The sequence below is a fragment of the Phycodurus eques genome, chromosome 17 (assembly GCF_024500275.1).
Source record: "Phycodurus eques isolate BA_2022a chromosome 17, UOR_Pequ_1.1, whole genome shotgun sequence".
In the NCBI taxonomy this organism is placed as follows: Eukaryota; Metazoa; Chordata; class Actinopteri; order Syngnathiformes; family Syngnathidae; genus Phycodurus; species Phycodurus eques.
Window position 1 is genome coordinate 5,593,586 of NC_084541.1, and position 9,002 is coordinate 5,602,587.

The window sequence follows — 9,002 nt, forward strand, 5'->3', positions numbered from 1 at the left end:
ATAATAAAGGACATGTACGAGGGCAGCAGAACAGCGGTGAGGTGTGCTGTAGGTGTGACAGACAAATTTAAGGTGGACGTGGGACTGCATCAGGGATCAGCCCTGAGCCCCTTCCTTTTTGCAGTGGTGATGGATAGGCTAACAGATGAGGTTAGACTGGAATCCCCGTGGATCATGATGTTTGCAGATGACATTGTGATCTGCAGTGTAAGCAGGGAGCAGCTGGAGGAACAGTTAGAAAGATGGAGGCATGCACTGGAAAGAAGAGGAATGAAGATTAGCCGAAGTAAAACAGAATATATGTGCATGAATGAGAGGGGTGTTGGGGGAAAAGTGAGGCTACAGGGAGAAGAGATAGCAAGGGTGGAGGACTTTAAATACTTGGGGTCAACCGTCCAGAGCAATGGTGAGTGTGTTCAGGAAGTGAAGAAACGGGTCCAAGCAGGTTGGAATGGGTGGAGGAAGGTGTCAGGTGTGTTATGTGACAGAAGAGTTTCTGCTAGGATGAAGGGCAAAGTTTATAAAACAGTGGTGAGGCCAGCTATGATCGTACGGATTCGGGACAGTGGCACTGAAGAGACAACAGGAAGCAGAGCTGGAGGTGGCGGAAATGAAGATGTTGAGGTTCGCTCTTGGAGTGACCAGGTTGGATAAAATTAGAAATGAGCTCATCAGAGGGACAGCCAAGGTTCGATGTTTTGGAGACAAAGTTAGAGAGAGCAGACTTCAATGGTTTGGACACGTCCAGAGGAGAAATAGTGAGTATATTGGTAGAAGGATGATGAGGATGGAGCTGCCAGGCAAGAGAGCTAGAGGAAGACCAAAGAGAAGGTTGATGGATGTCGTGAGGGAAGACATGATGGCAGTTGGTGTTTGAGAAGAGGATGCAGGAGATAAGCTTACATGGAAAAGGATGACGCGCTGTGGCGACCCCTAACGGGACAAGCCGAAAGGAAAAGAAGAAGAAGAAGTTGTGCTATATACTGGCGAACCAGCTCTAATACACATTTGATATGTTCTCGCGGGCCAAATATAATTACATCGTGGGCCAAATTTGGCCTGAGTTTGACATATATGATGTTGAGAAACCTGAAGCACCTTTTTTAATAACAACTGTTATTTGTTTCCTACAGTTTTGTTTCTGAAAGGTACTGTAGTTGTTACATGTACATTTGCTCTGGGTGATGCTAGCTTGTCACCAGTGTTGGGAAAGTTCATATTCTATGCAAAATAGTTCAAAGTTCAGTTCACTGTTCCAAAAATGAACCAGTTCAATTCAAAGTTCAGAATTCAGAATTTGGAACTAAGTTCACGGTTTCAAAAATGAACTCGTTCATCGTTCTTTTTTTTCTTCAATACTGTAGGTGTTACATTATTATTATTATTACTATTTCATTTGCCTATGGTTGCCACTCATTCAGTCCATACTAGTAGCCAGCAGCAGCTTTCACCCAGCAATCTCAAAAACATGAGGGAATACGTGATGCTTGAATGGTAATTTTTAAAATGAGGAATTAAAACAAATACACAACTTTTGTCCTGAATGTGCAAAAAAAAAAAATGCATCACAGTATATACAAAAAAGGACAAACTCCGACTGCAACGGACAATCAAAACTGCTGAAAGGATTGTCGGTACCCCCCTACTCATCCTTGAGGACTTTCACGCTGCCAGAACTAAGACAAGAGCATGCAAGAGGACCCTCCGCATCCCAGTCACCAGAACTTCCAGCTCCTTCCCTCAGATAGGTGCTACTGATCAATGCAAACTAGAATTAGCAGACATTCCAAAAGCCTCTGTCCTCCTGCGATCAACTTCTTAAGCACCTAACCTACAATTCCATTACAACATGTTGGCATTTTTTTGACTTGAGTTCGTTGTCACATTTCTGTGGGGCCAATTATATTTTACTCGTGCAGTCACTGTAGTAGTCTCACCATGCTGCACTATTTGCATACCTGTTGTTGACCAATACTGGCCACTCGTGCCAGAGTAGCATTTGCTCCATTTGCACAATGATTGAGGAGTATCTGCAACATTTGCACAATCAACATTGTCCCAGATTATCGCGCTACTCATCACTTTAAACTGCATACACTCCTTGAAGTCTCAGCGCCCTTTGCACAATGGTCATTGCACCGGACTATTGCAATATTAGTAATTCGAACTGCTCTAGTGCTAGAGGACTCTGCATCTTTTGCACAATTATCAAAAACAAAAAAATGTACCGGCATTACCAGGTAACTATTAACCCTTTATTGCTCAGTGACTGTTTTTTGTCAATGTCTTTATGTCTCAAAAGTGTTCTCTGTCAATTTACTGTCTGTTGTCGTTCTTGAGCGGCTCCAACTACCGGAGACAAATTCCTTGTGTTTTTTGGACATACTTGGCAAATAAAGATGATTCTGATTCTGATTTTGATGACAGGAATGATGGTGAAAGAACATTGATAACTGTGCATTTGCAGCAGCTCTGGCTGACTATCCATCCATCCATTTTCAACACCGCTTATCCTGGTTAGGGTCGCGGGGTGCTGGAGCCTATCTCAGCTGACTTCGGGCAAAAGGTAGACTGCACCCTGCTTTCGTCGCCAGTCAGTCGCAGGGCACATATAGACACGGACAACCATTCACACTCACATTCACACCGTCAGTGAGTGGGAACTGAACCCACGCTGCCCGGACCAAAGTCAGGCGCGTGTACCACTACACCACCAGTAACTCTAGCTGACTATATTAACAAAATATTTTATCTTATCTTTGCACAGTGTTTTAACTAAAGCATTCTGATACAACTAATAATTTTCCTAACAAAGAACTAATTCTCTCCCATTTACGGCGTGTCCCTGAAACGTAACATGAATGGCTGAAATGGTTGGCAAATACGGCCTTTATCCCCTCGAATATGAAGGCTTGCATACAATGTGTTCAGATGGTTTTTTTCCCTAAAAAAACCTGGCACTCTTGAATGGAAATGAATTTTCATTCGAAAACCATTCACAGATGCTCGAATGAGCGTGTTCTCATCAGGCAGAAATGAACCAAGTTCAGTTCACCTTCACCAAAAATGTGAATAAGTTCATGCCCTTTTGTTCGTTGAACTCATTCAGATACAACACTACTCGTCACTTGTGGGGGGAGTGTATCTCTGGTGCTTTTCCTTGATCACACTACTGAACCCCCAATTACTCCAGGTGCAGTGAATGAATGAGTCGCTCATTTAATGTTTATTTTTTTTATGAGGTGCCCTAAGACAATGTTTTGAAAGCTTGAAATGGTTGTCATATTGTACCTTAAAGATAACACAGCTTTTGACCAACACTGAGATAAAAGGAAGAAATAACATACTCTATCAATTTTGGGGTCTCTTGGAATTGTGTGAGCCAGATGCTACATTCATACTGGACGTGCAACAAACTTTCGCCCCGGGTTCATAATCCATGTTTGATCCCGGGAGTATTTATACACACTGAACGCGCAATCTCTTAATTTGCGACAAATTTAATGTGCCTACCAACTCGGTCCTCTTCAGCGAGTTTTCAGTGCACTCATATTTGAAGGCGGTGTGCTGTGAGCGCCCACGGCCAGCATGACAAGTCACCCCGGCTGGTGCCTTTGATTCCCCCTCCTGCGTTGACCATCCACGAACATGATGTGAGATGTATCTTCAAACTACAAAAGATCAACAAAGCGGCAGGCCTCAAAGTCTGCACGGACCAGCTCGCTCCAGTCTTCACACAGATCTTCAATAGATCTCGGGAACTCTATGAAGTACCACCCTGTTTCAAACTCTCCACCATCATCCCAGTCCCAAAGAAACCTGCAATATTGGGACTGAATGACTACATGGCCTGTCGCCCTGACATCTGTGGTCATGAAGTCCTTTGAACGTCTCGTGCTGGACCACCTCAAGAGCGTTATGGGTCCGCTGCTGGACCTCCTGCAGTTTGCCTACCGAGCAAACAGGTCTGGGAATGACGCAGTCAACATGGGACTGCACTTCATCCTTAAACACATCGACGGCGCGAGGACCTACGCGAGGATCCTGTTCATGGACTTCAGCTCTGCGTTCAACACCATCATATCCAAACTCTTCTCCTCCAAGCTTCTCCATCTCAACGTCTCACCTGCCATCTGCCAGTGGATTTATAGCTTCCTGAAAGGCAGGACACAGCAGATGAGGCTGGGGGTGTCACGTACGTGGTTAAGGCGAGGGCGAGTAACTCAAGGCAAGAACATGGTGGACCCAATTGCAGGGAAGCAGGGAGGCAAGGCAGGAGTGCGGGAGTCTCAAAATAATATTTAATCTTCAAAAAGGGAAAACTAAACAAAGTCCCACAACAGATACCAATCAAATCAAAGTAACAAAGAAACACTCGAATATCTAAAACTGGAAACAAACTATGACCTGTGAGTAAGACGTGGAATAGAAAGGGAGAATGACACCTGACAATAACATACCACAATGATAAAGACAACTGACGACTATGACATGGCAGAGACATGTGACAACGACAATGAACCGACAAGAACTGAAAGAAACCAGGGAACTAAATACAAACAGCTAGACGAGACAACGAGGAACACCTTGACAAGACATGAGTGGCTGGAGAGAGCTGATTGGTCGACACAAAGCAGACGAGAACAGGTGGACACAACAACTTAATGAGCACACGACAAACATGGAACACAGGAAAACATGGAACAAAACTAAACACAACCCAAACCATAACACAGACCATGACAGTACCCCCCCTCTAAAGGAACGGATCCCAGACGTTCCCCAAACAACAACCAAAAAGTCACCAACCCAGGGTGGGCGGAAGGGGGCCTGGAGGAGGGTACAGAGTCCACCCCTTAGGTCAGTCTGGTGGCCATCCAGGCCACCCAGGGTGAGGTGCTTGGCTGAGCGGTTCAGGAGGTCGTCCAGGACGCCAAGCACCAGGGTCTTTACAGGGCCATTCAGGCGGACGGCCATGGTGCCGAAGCCAATGGTAATGCAGGGACCAGGCAATAGGGTTGGGTGGCGGCCGCTGGACGAGCGCCGCCGGAGCGAGGACGGGTGGTGGCCGCTGGACGAGCGCCGCCGGAGCGAGGACGGGTGGCGGCCGCTGGACGAGCGCCGCTGGAGCGGGAACCTGGCGCAGCTGCCGAGGAGCAGGAGCGGGAACCTGGCGCAGCTGCCGAGGAGCAGGAGCGGGAGCCTGGCGCAGCTGCCGAGGAGCAGGAACGGGAGCCTGGCGCAGCTGCCGAGGAGCAGGAACGGGAGCCTGGCGCAGCTGCCGAGGAGCAGGAACGGGAGCCTGGCGCAGCTGCCGAGGAGCAGGAACGGGAGCCTGCCGCAGCTGCCGAGGAGCAGGAACGGGAGCCTGCCGCAGCTGCCGAGGAGCAGGAACGGGAGCCTGCCGCAGCTGCCGAGGAGCAGGAACGAGAGCCTGCCGCAGCTGCCGAGGAGCAGGAACGGGCCTGCAGTCGCTTCCTCAGCCTGCCGCCATTGAGGTTTGGGAGTAGAGGGTACGGGAGTGGAAGAGTGCACAAGGTCTCGGGAAGGTGAACTAGGAAAAATGGCTGGTACTGAACATGGTGGCTTGGGGGCAGGTTTGACTGGACGTGACTTAATTGGAGCCGTGGAACAACGTGTGGGAACAGGTGAAAAATTAAGTGACTTGTGAACAGGGAAAAAACGAGGGGGAAAAAATTTGACCTTTACTTGGGCGCCTCCGTTGGCCACCACGCGGCGATCCCGGGTAGATGGCCAAACGGGTGCCCAAGAAAAGGTCCGAGGGAAAGGTTTTGGACTCACTGTGGTTGGAAACGGGGAGACGTGACAAAAACTGACGAGGACGGGATAAACTAGGGAAGGAACCAGAAAAATCTAAGTCTGTGTCAGAATCAGACAGAAGGTTAACTAAATCGGGGCCATCTTCACAATCAGAAAAATCAGAATCTAAAGAAACATGTGGATGTAAAATAGTAGGGCATGGTGAATAACTAGGACAAGTGGGGGGACCCGATGAAAAGGACAGAAAAGACTGAACGATAGGGCTTACTGGAGGAGGGTAGGTATGGATGGCAGGCTGAGGACGGTGGGAGGCAGTTTGGTGGTGTCCAGGGTGACGACATCTTCTTCCCGCTGGGTCCTGTTCTGGTCGGTTCATTCTGTCACGTACGTGGTTAAGGCGAGGGCGAGTAACTCAAGGCAAGAACATGGTAGACCCAATTGCAGGGAAGCAGGGAGGCAAGGCAGGAGTGCGTGAGTCTCAAAATAATATTTAATCTTCAAAAAGGGAAAACTAAACAAAGTCCCACAACAGATACCAATCAAATCAAAGTAACAAAGAAACACTCAAATATCTAAAACTGGAAACAAACTATGACCTGTGAGTAAGACGTGGAATAGAAAGGGAGAATGACACCTGACAATAACATACCACAATGATAAAGACAACTGACGACTATGACATGGCAGAGACATGTGACAACGACAATGAACCGACAAGAACTGAAAGAAACCAGGGAACTAAATACAAACAGCTAGACGAGACAACGAGGAACACCTGGACAAGACATGAGTGGCTGGAGAGAGCTGATTGGTCGACACAAAGCAGACGAGAACAGGTGGACACAACAACTTAATGAGCACACGACAAACATGGAACACAGGAAAACATGGAACAAAACTAAACACAACCCAAACCATAACACAGACCATGACAGGGGGACACCATCTCATGTAAACGCACCACCAGCACCCCAAGGTTGTGTCCTCTCTCCGCTGCGCTTCTCTCTCTACTCGAACGACTGCACATCCAGGCACCCGCCTGTCAAACTCCTGAAGTTTGCAGATGACACCACAGTCATCGGCCTCATCAAAGACGATGACGAGTCTGCATATCGACACAAAGTGGAGCGGCTGGAGCTTTGGTGCGGCCGACACAACCTGGAGCTGTACATGCTCAAGACTGTTGAGATTATTGTGGACTTCAGGAGGCATCCTTCACAACAGCTGCCCCTCACGCTGTCCAACTGTCCTGTGTCAACCGTCGAGACCTTAATGTTCCTGGAAATTACAGTATCTCAGGACCTGAAATGGGAGACCAACATCAACTCCATCCTCAAAAAGGCCCAGCAGAGGATGTACGTCCTGCGGCTTCTGAGGAAGCATGGCCTGCCACAGGAGCTGTTGAGGCAGCTTAACACAGCAGTCATCGAATCAGTCCTGTGTTCATCCACCAGGTTTGGTGCTGCTGCAAAAAAGGACAAATTCCGACTGCAACGGACAATGAAAACTGCTAAAAAGATTGTCGGTACCCCCGTATCCACCCTTGAGGACTTGGACGCTGCCAGAACTAAGACAAGAGCAGGGAAAATCCTCTTGGACCCTCCACATCCTGGTCTTCACCTCTTCCAGCTCCTTTCCTCAGTTTAGCGCTAATCGATCATCCATCCACCCATTTTCTGAGCCACTTATCCTCACAAGGGTCGCGGGAGTGCTGGAGCCTATCCCAGCTATCATCGGGCAGGAAGCCGGGTACACCTTGAACTGGTTGCCAGCCAATCGCAGGGCACACATAAACAACCATTCGCACTCACATTCACACATACGGGCAATTTAGAGTCTTCAATTAACCTACCATGCATGTTTTTGGGATATGCGAGGAAACCGGAGTGCCCGGAGAAAACCCACGCAGGGGGGGAGAACATGCAAACTCCACATAGGCGGAGCCGGGGATTGAACCCCGGTCCTCAAAACTGTTAGGCAGACGCTCTAACCAGTCGACCACCGTGCCGCCGCTAATTGATCAATGCAAACTAAAACAAGTAGACATTCCAACAGCTTCTTCCCTCTTGCCATGAACTTTCCTAAGTAGTTAATTTTCAATGCCACTGTAACATGCTGCCAATTATGTCTTGAGACTGTCGGGCCAATTATACACTACTCGTGGACTCACAGTTGTAGTCTCGCCACCCTGCACCACTTGCATATCTGTTGTTTACCAATACTGGCCACTCTTGCTTGAGAAGTGTCTGAACCATTTGCACAATAGACATTGTTCCAGATTATCTATACTACTCGTCACTTTAAATTGCATCATTTTCTTGAAGTCTCTGCGCCATATGCACAATGGTCACTGCACCAGACTATTGTTCTATTAGTCATTTCAAACTGCTCTAATTGCTAGAGGCAACCTTACTGGTAACCTTTTGCTAGAGGTAACCTTACTGGTAACCTTTTATTGCTCAGTGACTGTTATTTTTTCTCAAAAGTATTTTCTGTCAATTGATTGTCTGTTGTCGTACTGGAGCAGCTCCAACTACCGGAGACAAATTCCTTGTGTGTTTTTGACATACTTGGCAAATAATGATTCTGATGATTCTGATTCTGATTGTTTCTCTTCCTTAAATTACTCCCCTTTCCCACCACGACCGCCCCCTGACTCTCACGACGGCCGCTGAGCGCTTTGATCGGCCACAGCAGCTAACAGCACGTCCAGTCTCTGAGGCTGGCCCTTTACTCACCATTTTCGAAGCGGATTGGCTGTTGTGACAGAATTTGTGAAGAAGCAAATTTTTTCTTGCTTGTCCCACTCGTGTCACGTCAAATGCGGCATATGCATCGGCATGGATCTGCGCCTATTCACACATACTGCATTGACTTTATATGTAATCATGTCATGGAAATGGCCATGCCCAAAAACTGCTCAATTTGTTGCACACCTGGTGAAAATTGATATGGTTGAGATTTTAGGTAACATTTTAACAAAACATTAACATACTGTACAAGTATATACTGAAGTTAACCATTCTCACACTATCCATCCATCCATTTTCTTCTGCTTATCTGGAGTTGGGTCACAGGGGCAGCAGCTTAAGCAGGGACGCCAAACTTCCCTCTCTCCAGCCACCTCGTCCAGGTCCTTTTGGGGGGTAACTCGAGGCGCTCCCAGGCCAGCCGGGAGACGCTGTCTCTCCAGCGTGTTCTGGGTTGTCCCAGGGGCCTCT